This window comes from Erinaceus europaeus, chromosome 3 (assembly GCF_950295315.1).
Source record: "Erinaceus europaeus chromosome 3, mEriEur2.1, whole genome shotgun sequence".
Lineage (NCBI taxonomy): Eukaryota > Metazoa > Chordata > Mammalia > Eulipotyphla > Erinaceidae > Erinaceus > Erinaceus europaeus.
In genome coordinates this window covers 15,653,315-15,665,027 of record NC_080164.1, presented here as the reverse complement: position 1 = coordinate 15,665,027, position 11,713 = coordinate 15,653,315, and the positions used below count along the sequence as shown (strand labels likewise).

Below are 11,713 nucleotides of genomic sequence, written 5' to 3'. Positions count from 1 at the left end.
AGCGGCAGAAGAGGGGTTGCCCTCTGTCCCCGTGACCCCGGGGTGCAGCTGCGGGAGGGCGGGCAGGCTGCAGGGCGATGGTGCCCGTGTCCCCCACCCCGCGGGCTCCCATGGGTGCTGGCGGCGCCAGTCCAACAGCACCCCCGAAGGGTGAGGCGCAGGGGTGACCGGAGGGTGAATGCGCCCGGGGAGCCCCAGTCGGAAGGCGGGGGAGCCCCGCGAAGGCCGGAGGGCATGGAGGGGAGGGCGCCCCCCCGCGGCAGGAAGCCCTGGAGGGCGCGGCCCCCCTCGCCGACCTTGGGGCGCGGGCGGGCGGGCGGGCGGCACCTGGTGGGGCGGCGGGGCGCTGCGGCGGCCGCGGGGCTCGCGGGGCCCTGGCGGCGGGCCGGGGAACTGCAGGCGGGCGCGGGGCTCGGCGCGGGGGGGGGGGTCTGACACCGGCCGGGAGGAGGGGCCGCTGTCCCTGCGGCCAGTGCTGGATGCGGGGACCCGGCGCGGAGCAGCTGCAGGTAGCGGGGCGCGGGGGGGCCGGCAGGGGCGACGGGGAGGGAGGGCGCGGCGCCGCGGGGCCTGCGGACACGGCCGCGTGCGGGGGTGCGGGGTGCGGGGTGCGGGCGCTAGGACCCCCGGGCAGGCCGCTCCGGGGCGCCTCCCGCCGGGGCCGCAGCTCCGGGCCCCGCGCGGCGGCGGGGGGCGGGCGGAGGGAGGCCTGGGCCCGGCGGCCGGAGGGAGGGAAGGAGGAAGGCGGAGAGAAGGGTGGGAGGGGGGGACCCGCGGAGGAGGCGGAGAGAGGGAGCGCGACAGCGAGCGCGGGGAGGGCGGCGCGGCGGCGCGGAGCAGCCGGGAGCGGGAGCGGGAGCAGCGGGCAGGCCGGGCCGCACACGGTAACGGGGGGAGGTGGGCGCCCCTGCAGCTCGGCGGCGGGGCGGCGGGCTTGTTTATGTCCCCGTGGCGCCCCCTCCCGCCTCGCCGGCCCGAGGCTCAAGTTCAAGTCCATACAATGCCGCGGGGGGGCCCCGCCAGCCCCGGGACCCAAGGGGGCTGCGGCCCGGGCTCCCCAGGGCGCGGACCCCGACCCCGATCGGCCGCCCGGGGCGGCGGGGAGGGGGCGCGGGCTCGGCGGCGGCGGCGGCAGAAAATGGCAGCCTGGCACGACCCGGCCCCCCGCTCCTCCCCCGGCGCCCGGCCGCTCGGGCCTGCGGGGCGGGGGCCTGTGGGGCGGGGGCCGGGGCCGCGGGGGCGGGCGCGGGGGCCGGGCCGGGAGCGCTGCGCCGCGATCTTCCTCCGGCCACCTGTGGCTGGGGCGCGGGGCGCCGCGGAGCTGGGCGGGGCGGCGGAGAGTGCGGGCCGGGGGCCGCGACGGGTGCGGGGGCTCGGCGGCCTGGCTCCTCCCTGCCCCCCCCCGCGGCCGTGGGAGCGGGCGGCGCCGCAGTGTGGGGGCGGGGCGGGGGCCGGGGAGGGGGCGGGGCGCGGCCCCCCAGCCCCGCACCGCCCCGCCCCGCACACCCGCGGACACCCGCCGGGTGGACGTGTCCTTGAGGCCGCGCGCCCGCGCGGTGAAGGACGAGGCCTGCGGTGCGGGGTCCCGGCCCCCAGCACCTCGCCGCCCCCCTGGCACGGGGCCAGAGTCCGCCCGGCCTGACTGCCCCAGCCCGAGCCTCCTCCTGGGGGGCGCCCCTGTGTCTCCCCGCGTCTTCTCTCCATCCCGCGTCCCCCGCGTCCCTGCAGCAGAGCCTGCGGGAAAGTGCGGGCGCCCGGGCGTGGGCGTGGGCGCGCTGGCTCCGGGGGGGCAGCACCCCGACTCTGGAGGGGCGCCCCCCGGGGCTGCACCTTGACCCAAGATGGCGTTCTGGACCCCTCGGGGCAGCCCGGACTGCGGGGGGCACCCCGCCCATGACCCCGCCTGCCCCCCCCCCCCCGCGCTGTCCCAGGGGACCATCGTCGTCAGGTTTCAGCTCGGCGGGGGCGGGGGGAGGCGAGATCAGGTGCCCCTGGGCTGCGCGCCTCCCCCGCCAGATGTGACAGCTGCGGCGGCCAGTGGGGCCTGTGGGACCCTGAGCCCAGCTGCGGGGCGGACCCCGCTCTGCGCGGCCCCTGAGCTTCCCGCCGCCGCACAGAACCGCACGATGGGCGGTTTCTGCGGAGTTTCTGGGGGGCAGCACCAGGCTCCCCCAGGCCCCGCAGAGCTGTGACAAGCAGTTTGTAGGGGGGTGAGTGTGTGTTCCCATCTCCAGGCGCCCTCCCCCCCAGGCTACAGTGACACCCACCTGCCTGCCTGGGTCCTTCTCTCTGTCCCCCTTTGGACCCTGACTCCCCCGGGTCGCTATTGCAGTTCCTGGATGCTTGTCCTCAGTCAATCTCAGCTCCAGGAGGAGCCACAGAGGCCACCGTGGGTCGGGGTGTCTGCGGACAGGATTCCTGTGTGGGGTGGGGGCTGGCCAGGAGCCCCAAGGTCCGTTCCAGCTTGAAATTCTATGGCTCTGTGTCTGCGGGTGGAATTTCAGAGCCAGACTGGAGGCGGGGTGGTCTGTTTTTCACCAGCCAGCAGTCAGTCAGGAAGGGCTTCCAAGGGGAGGCGGTCAGGTCAGGGCTAGCAGCAAGCAGCTCCTGCCCCAGGGATGAGCCTTGGAAAGAAGGTGCTGGGGTATTGAGGGAGGGTGTCACCTTAGACTCCACCGAGGGTGTCAAAAATCCAGCCTCCTCTGAGCTTCCACTTGTAGATCTGGGGTGGCCCCTGCTCCAGCCCACACCGGCCAAGCTCCCGGGAGTGTCCACATCATGCTGTCATCTCCAGGGAGCGCCACTTTGCAGCATGGCCTTGGTGGGGGCTGTGGGAAGGTGACAGACACCCTGGCCTGTGCTCCATGCCTCTGTCATCACAGAACGGCCACTGCTCCCTTTGCACCTGGCTCCTTAGGCCTGAGCCCCACTGAAAGACCCCAGTTCTTTCCCTGCAGGAGCCCGGGCCCACCTGAGGCTGAGGTTTGGGGACCTGGGGGGGGGGCAGAAAGGGAGCTCCAAGAACAGCTTGCTGGGCTTCTCCTGGTGAGTTCAGAGTGGCCCACCCTTTCCCTGGCTTTGGGATCCAAGCCTTGGGGCTTGGGGGTCTGTTGGGGTGTGGGACCAGCAAGGGATGGCCAGACTCAGAAGGGCCACCTGTGTGCCTGTCACCTGCCATTGCCCCTCACTTCCTGGTACCTTCAGAGCCTGCCCCCACCCCTCGGCTGTAGGCCCAAGCATCTCTGGCCTCTGGGCTGGTGTGCCCTGGGAACTGTGGCCATCCCTACCCTGGCGACTGACAGACAGGAGAGCCAGTTCCCTTGCTGCTGGCAGACCCTCTCCGCTCAAACCCAGGATTGTTCTCAGCCATTTCTCTCTTCTGGCTGTTTCCCCCTTAAAGAGCAATGAGAGGTCTGTGGACACCAGCCTGTCTCTGGGCTCTGGGCTCCGTGTGTACCAGGCAGGGGACGGGGACACTCTGCCCCCAGCCCCGAGACCTACTGTATCCTGACACTTCCCAGTTGTGGCCTCTGGAGCTGCTGGCCTGGCTTCTGAGCCTCAGTTTCCCTAGCTGTTGCCCCCAGGTTGTCTTAGGGCTGCAGGCACCCCTGGCTGGCCCTTCGGGGTGCTGAGAAGTCTCCCCGCCATCTCCAGGTGTGGGAAGTGCAGATCTGGCTGGGATAAGGCGCCTGCCCCCCCTCCACCCTCTGGGAACCCTGGCGCTGTGGTTTCGGCACTGCCTCCCACAGTCTATCCCACCCCCACCCTCAGCCCAGTGCCATTTCCCACCGTTTACTTCCGGTTGCCAGACTGTTCAGCATTTCCGGCGGGTCGAGGCTCCGCAGTGTGAGCGAGTGTGAGACCTGCTCCCCACCAGGATGAGAGGAAGCCCCGAGGAGGCCACCGGGAAGGCTTCTTGGAGGAGGGGGCTCCTGACATGACATCTGAGGGGGGTTTGCAGGTGGAGGAGGCAGCTGGCCTGCTGGGGGAGGGCCTCTGGCAGGCTGAGATCCACTCCCTTCATTTAGAGACACATAGCCTCTGCCCACAGGGAGGCTACACCACCGTTTGTGGTGGTGGTGGTAGGGGGGCGGCAGTGGGGGAGATGACTGGGACGAGTGGGGGGCGAAAAGGAGGTGGGGAGGGGGCGACTGCTCAGTCGGTGTGGGATATAGAAGATTCCTTTATGTCTGTAGGCTGGAGCTTAAAAGCTCAGACTTGGGGTTTAAATCACACCAGCCCCAGGGGGTGTGGTGACTGGGGGGAGCTCCGGCAAGGTCTGAGGTCTGCGTGAGTGACAGCCATCATGCCCCCCCCTGTCCGGCCTCGGGGGGGGGGGGGCTCCCCTCTGCACTCCCCTGCCCCCCTCCCCAGGCTGAGACTCCCTGCATCCAGAATATTCTGGCAGGCAGCTTCTCCGGGAAGTGGGGGTGAGACCTGGGTCCACCCTACCCTTCCCTTCCTCCCGGTCCCTCATACAGCAGAAACGAGCCTCAACCTGAAGGGGGTACCCTGAGGTGTGGGGCTGGGGCTCCATGTGTGGCCACAGGCGCCAGGACAGCAGACTGGTCACCAAGCCGTCTTTTTTTAAAAAATATTTTTAAAAATTTATTTGTTATTGGATACAGAGAGAAACTGAGAGAGAAGGGGGAGATAGAGAGGAAGAGAGACAGAGAGATGCCTGCAGACCTGCTTCACCACCTGTGAAGCAACTCCCCTGCGGGTGGGGAGCCGGGATCTCGAACCGGTACCACCCGACTCCCCAAGCCATGTCTTCTGTGCAGTTGGCACGGCCTGGGTGAGGGGGACAGTGATGGGGAAGGGTCTCCGCAGGGAGCTCCCTCCCCCATTTACATCTCTGACCAGGTCTCCTGCGGTCAAGGCCACTTGCTGCCATCTGTATTGATCTTCCCTCCGTAGCTTCAAATGTCAAGGTCATTTTTAATTCTGAGCCAGTTCTGAGCAGCCCTGTTAGGGAGCTCAGAAGGGCTGGGGGTCTCTCACAGCTGGTCAACATGGGGGTGTCCCCACCCCTAGCTGGTACTCATCTGTTATGCTGAGGTGGCCAGTCTGGGGGTGCCACAGAGCAGAAGGTGTTCCAGACCTAGCAGAACTTGGGGGGGGTTTGCTGCCAGGGTCCTTACTTGCAAAGGTTTGAAGGTGCTTTATGAGGTGATAGGGTCACCTGGTGGACATGGCCCAGGATGTGCTCAGTATCTGGGGACATTCCAGCTGGTGGGCTAGTGCCCCTCCCCCAGCCTAGAGAACACCAGTAGGCCAGGCCCAGGGGGTGAGCCCCTCCCCACATGCAAAGAGTGTGTGTCATTTGGTAAATAATGCAAAGCCCAATAAATTAAGGGGGGTCCACTGAGAGTCCCCAAAGCCTTTGAAATGAGGTCACAGGGTCACAGGGGTGTCCTGATGTGTTAGCTGTCTATGACATGATGTCATCTTTCCCTCAGGGGCCCCGGGGGGGGGGGTGTGGTTCTGGGTGGGCAGCAAACCCATAGGTACAGTCTCTACTACTCTTTTTTTTTTTCTGTATTTATTTTCCCTTTTGTTGCTCTTGTTGTTTTTTATTGTTGTTGCAGTTATCATTGTTGTTGCTATTGATGTCGTCGTTGTTAGAGAGAAATGGAGAGAGGAGGGGAAGACAGAGAGGGAGAGAGAAAGACAGACACCTGCAGACCTGCTTCATTGCCTGTGAAGTGATCCCCCTGCAGGTGGGGAGCCGGGGGCTTGAACCGGGCTCCTTACGCCAGTTGTTACGCTTCCCACATGCGCTTAACCCGCTGGGCTACTGCCCAACTCCCTCTACTACTCTCTAGACACTTTATATACTTGGAGTTCTTTGAAATGATGAAAGTACCCACCTGTTACTTTCTTAGTGATGACAACAAAAATAACACCATGCTTGCCCAAGGTTTCCGGATAACAATGTGGGGGGGGGGGATTGAGTCCTGGAAGGTGGGAAGGAGGGACAATGTAGGTGAGATGGCAGAGGGCGAGAGCCAGACCACCACTCTGGCATATGTATGCAGACTGCAATCGAACCCTGGACCTTCTGCCTGCAAGTCCTGTGCTCTACCCTGTCTCCCCCATCCATCTCCTCATACAGCCAAGCACATTTATTTTTTATTTTACCCAGAGGCCTGCTCAGCTCTGGCTGATGGTGGTGCTGGGGATTGAACCTGGGACTTTGGAGCCTCAGGCAGGAGAGTCTTTACGTCACCATCATTCTGTCTGCCAGCCCAGGCCCTTTAAAAAAATGTGTTGTTTTTTATTTATTAACTAGAGAAAAGCAGAGCATCAGCCTGGCATGTGGGATGAACCAGGCCTTCGCTTAAGGTCCAGTGCTCTGTCCATCAGAACGGCCAGCTCAGTAGCGGTGGGGTGTTCTGACTGTACCCCAGCACATTCCAGGGCCTGTGAATTTAGGGGGTTTTGTCAGATGGTGATTCAGAACTTGTTCTCACTCGGGATGGGGAACAAATCATGGAGTTGGGTGGGGGTGGGATCCTGCGAGAATCACCCGGCTGGTGAGCTGTGGGCATGACTGGAGCAGACGCCCATGGGTGTCTTAACCTCCCCCTCATGCACCCCAAACCTTGAGGCTGCAGGTGTCTCCTCGTCGAGTCGGGGGAAGGTGATAGTCACGTCTCAGGTGGACTAGTCTGTGGGAGCAGCTGGCCCTGCAGCCAGGAGCACAAGGGGTGCGTGAGAGCCCTCGGTACCTATCCGTGAGGTCACGTGGGAGCACCCCCTGTTCCGTGGGGTGCCGCAAGCAGGACCTGTCATTCTCATCACCCCCAGAGTGAAGGGGAGACAGGACCCCTGCCCCCAGGCTGGGGCAGGAGGGAGAGTTGGTGGTGACAGGAATAGAAAGGTGTCATTTCTCTTCTCTCTGACCCCACCCCCTTAGCGGGGCACCTAGGGCTGCTTGCTGAGCCTTTTTGTGCCTCGGTTTCCCCCTATGTCAAGCCAGGACTGGCCTGCTCTCTGAGTTCGTCCTCCCTGGCTGCTTGGGTCTGTGATATATATATATATATTTAAAGATGTCTTTCTTTCCACACTGTAATGTGTGTACTTAACCAGATGCGCCACTGCCAAGCCCCCAGACGTATGTCTTTCATGAGGGGGAGAGGCGCTCTGAGGTGGGGCTGGGCTGTCACTGTATATTTTCTCCTTTTCACCCTTCAGATGCACAGACAAGGCGCATCCAGTAGACACCTACTGGGTGCTGGGTGCCCTGGCTGCTGAGGTGAAAGAGATCATTTTTCTCTTAAGGAGCCCACAATGGGGGGTGGGGTGGGCACATCAGTAGCTGGGTTGGAGGTCACCATTCTTTAGTCTTTGAGGGGAACCAGAGAGAGACAGAGACAACAGCACAGTGCCACCATCCATGGAGCTTCCTGGGGTCATTTGTGGTGCTCCTGTGTGGTGCCAGGGCTTGAAACCAGGGCCTCATGATATGCACTTTCTAATGGGTGAGCTAACTCCAGGCCCTGAGCTGCATCTTGAAGGGTGGGGAACAGTTCCCCCACACACCCACCCCCGCTTTCTGACTGCGTAAAGCTTTGAGGCTGTGGAGGGGTGGTGTGTGTGACTGTCCTCTGGAAGCTGCTGCACTCTTAGTGACATGTTCATTTCCAGTCCCAGACAGACCATCTCAGGGGGACTCCTGGAGGAGGTGGAGGACAGTGAGGGTAGGGCAGGCTGGAGCGGGAGTCCCAGGGTGGTAGTGGCCATGGAGGAGGGGTGCTTCCCCTGGGAGGGGTGTTGGGGGTCCTTCAGCTTGAGGCCAACCTCTGGGGCTCTCCCAGGTGGAGCTTGGCCGGGCTTGCTGGAGCAATGGCTGTCTGGGGGTGGCTGGCCAGTGCTGAGGACCGGAAAGGCAGGGCTACCACACTCCATGATGGAAGGCCGGCCCTGCAGATGTTCAGGGAGAGAAGTGGCACCGAGACTGGGGGTCTGAGCCGCACTTCTGCTTCACAGTGGCCCCTCAAAAGCTCCACTCTGAGTTTTACAACTTGGGGTCTGAGGACCAGCTGTGACCACCCTCCCCTAGGGGCAGGTCTGTCGAGGGCACAGGGAAGTCGTGAACAAGGCTGTTCCTGAGGCCGGGAGGGTCCTGCCTGGCTGGTGAAATGCACAATTTGCACGTGTGAGGCCCTGGGTCCGAACCCCAGCACAGCCTGCGTGGGGTGGTGTTCTGAACTCTCACTCTCTTTCTCATGAAATAAATAACAGGATTTCTTTTCATCTTACCAGAGCACTGCTCAGCTCTGGCTTATGGTGGTGTGAGAGACTGAACCTGGGACCCTGGAGCCTCACACTCGAGATTCTGTTTGCATTACTATTCTGCCATCTATTCCCTCCCCCACCACTGCCGCCACCACCCTTGAAATAAATAATAAAAGAGAAGATTGGGGACCAGGCAGTGGTGCACTTAGTTGAACACATGTGTCACTATGAGCAAGGACCTAAGATCAAACCCCCAGTTCTTCACCTGCAGGGGGGATGCTTGGTGAGTGGTAAAGCAGGGCTGTGGGTGTCTCTCTGTCTCTTCCCCTACCTCAGTTTCTTTGTGTACTAGCTAATAAAAGGGGGGGAACGGCTGCTAGGAATGATGAGTTTGTTGTGTAGGAACTGAGCCTCAGTGGTAACCCTGGTGGCAACAAAACAAGTATCAAAAAAAAAAAAAAAAAGGAAGAAAGAAAGAAAGAAAGAAAGAAAGGAAGAAAGGAAGGAAGAAGCAGCTGGAGAGATAGCTCAGCTAGTAAGTGTGTTGGCCTTTATGCCTCCAGTTCCCAGTTGGAATGCTGGCGTGTGGGTCCTGGAGTGGTGATCTGATATCTCCCCCTCCCCTTCTCTGTCTCCTGTGAAACTCTCTCAATCTGTAATAAATAAAATCAACCTTTAACAACTTTAAGTCGCTCTAAAATAGACACGAGTCTTTTGGATGTCATGGGATGGTTCCAAATAACCTCTAGAAAAATGATCCCAGCCAGGTTGGGAGTCCTGGGTGGAGGTGGGAGGTGGCATGGCACCGTGAGGGGCAGTGGGGGACAGACTGGTTCCCGCTTGGCCCTGCCACCCCAGGGCCATATCCCGGAACAGAGAGCCCCCACCTCGTGTTTGGGGGTCAAGGTGCATCCTTCCATTGCCCCTGACACTGTGTGTGTCCCCCTGGCTGGTCCTGCCAGCCTGTCCCCTCTGTGTCCTGGGGAGCCATTTGTCAATCCTTGCTCACCCTTTGGGCCTGAACCCTGGACCCCATATATTTGCTGCAGCATGTAGGGTGAGTTGGGGGGTGGGGGCTGTGGCTTTTCCTATTTTAATGAAGGGGAGCCTGGGAGTCGGGACTATTGGGACCTGAGAGGGGGACACATTGGGGACCTTGCCTAGCCACTGGCTGGTCTGGGAGAGGAACTTGGGGATAACCTGGGCCTGGATGGGGGGTACTAGCTGCTTCTGCTCAGATTGTGGCCCCCAGGGGGTACATGCTGGGTGGGGATATCTCTGCCTCCTGGAGGCCTCAGCAGGGCTTTTGGGTGGGGCTGTGGGAGGGGAGGGACCCTGTGGACTTGTGGGGGGCTGGCACAGTGGGCATCTCTGGTGTTATGGCATCACCAGACGGAATCTGTGACATCATGCATCTGGCATGCCCATGACAAGTGAGATTGCGCCGCATGGAGATGAGGCGAGGAGGGGCCGGGTGGGAATGCACTCGGTTAAGCGCACACGTCACCATGTGCAAGATGTGCAAGGACTGGAGTTTGAGCCCTGCTCCCCACCTGTAGGGGGAGCTTCATGAACAGTGAAGCAGGGCTGTAGATATCTCTCTTTCTTCCTCCTTCTATCTCCCCTCCCCTCTCAATATTTCTCTATCTTACCCAATGTAAGAAACATAAAAGAGAGAAAGAAAGAAAGGAAGGAAGGAAGGAAGGAAGGAAGGAAGGAATTAGGTGTGTACAGTAAGCGGTTTGAGTGAACGTGATTACAGTGAATATTAATTCTGAGGAGGCAAAGGACATGGTTCTCTCCTCTCTTCGCTCCATCCTCCGTCTTTCCTCTGTTGCTTTATTCTGGAGCCGGCCGATTCCCAGTCCAGGAAGAATCCTGTCACACGCTGTTGATAGGCGCTATTTGCCATTTCCCCTGTAATGTCGTCGCGGGACACCTGGGAGTCTCCCAGCTGGCTCCCCACTGCCTCTGTGGCCCTAGCTGGAGGCAGCTGGAGCCACACCATGGAGGGGTTTGTCCACGTGTGTCTGCATGTGCACTTCCGTCTGTGTGTCCATCTGCCCATGCATAGTGTGTGGATGTGTCTGTGTGTCCATGAGCACTCCCCAAGGTTGAGGGGCTCTGGTGGACTCACGCTGCCATGTGGCCAGGGCCAGCTGCTGGGGACACTCTGGAGCCTCCACGGCTTGGGCGTGTGTCCTCAGCTGGGGTCTAGGTCCTGGGAGACCTGTTACTGACCTTTCCACCTTAAATTAATTGCCCTAATTAAAAAATTATCATCTAATTAAAAATTAATCAGCCTAATTAAATGAAATCACCTGCCTCAAGGGCCTTCCGCATGCCGGCCACTGTGGTAAATGCTGGGCTGCTTCTCTTGCATCTTGGGGTCTTGGGGGCTCACTCAGCCCGCTGTGCACACTAGGAGGGTACCCTGTCTCCGGGGTGGGGTGGCAGGGCTGGGAACAAGAAAGGGTCCAGGCAGCACTTGGAACTGGAGGTGAAGCCAGACTGGGAGCTGCTGATTCCAGAATTTGCTCTCTTGGGTCCTGGAGGCCTTCTTCTCCCCTCAGCCCCTCCTTGGGTTGGGGTGCAAGGGAGGAGGAAGCAAGCCGGGTGGAAAGTTCTGAGCCAAGGGCCTTCTAGCCTCTGTGGAAGTTGGGAGGCTGCCCCTCAGGGGCCAGGTGGGGTCCCTTTGGGGCGAAGACTGCGTGTAGATGGGATGGGAGCGGGCAGGGCGGCCAGAAAGGAACTTAGTCTACTGGCTTCAGGCAGGGTGGGACCACCCCTCAGGTTTCCTGAGGTACCCTGGCACCCCCACCCAGGACTTCCTCAACTCCTTCACCCTGGTACCCTATAGCATCCAGAACAGGAGTGGGTCCTGGCTAGGAAGGGGACAGCTCCTGAGAGGGCCCCTTCTGGGCATGGTGCCCTGGGACTCTGCCCAGCTGCTCCTAGAATGGGGGTGGGGTCACGCTAGGCACCACCCCTTGTGGGAGCTGCCAGGAGTAACTTCACACTGTCCCCTCTGCCTCAGGGTGGGAGGTTGGGGCTTGAGCCCCAGCCTCCTCTGGATAACGCCTGAGCAAGACCCTGGGTGTGGTTGACGGGAGGCCGTGGGAGACAGAGAGAAACTGAGAAGATATGGAAAGGGAAACAGACAAAGAGACAGCAGCAGCCTTACTTCACCACTCGTGAAGCTTTCCTCTGGTAGGTGGGGACTAGGAGCTTGAACCCAGGTCCTTGTGCCCTGAAATGTCCTCAGGAGGGAAGCTTCGCAGTGGTGGAGCGGGCTGCAGACATCTCTCTTTCTCTCTCTGTTTTTTTTTTTAAATATTTTATTTATTTATTCCCTTTTGTTGCCCTTGTTGTTTTATTGTTGTTGTAGTTATTATTGTTGTCGTTGTTGTTGGATAGGACAGAGAGAAATGGAGAGAGGAGGGGAAGACAGAGAGGGGGAGAGAAAGAC

General features: G+C 61.0%; 1 protein-coding gene across 4 annotated transcripts in view; it reads left to right on the top strand.

Moving 5' to 3' along the window:
* Positions 1–326: 326 nt before the first annotated feature.
* The window catches only part of DNMT3A (DNA methyltransferase 3 alpha), a 113,528-nt gene continuing 102,141 nt past the window's right edge, over positions 327–11,713 (top strand). For 2 of the 4 annotated variants that reach the window (XM_060186679.1, XM_060186682.1), the window contains exon 1: positions 327–509. The gene's annotated coding sequence lies outside the window, so the exon portion shown is untranslated. The remainder of the gene's footprint in view (positions 510–11,713) is intronic. The other 2 variants (XM_060186678.1, XM_060186681.1) reach the window with 2 other exon arrangements.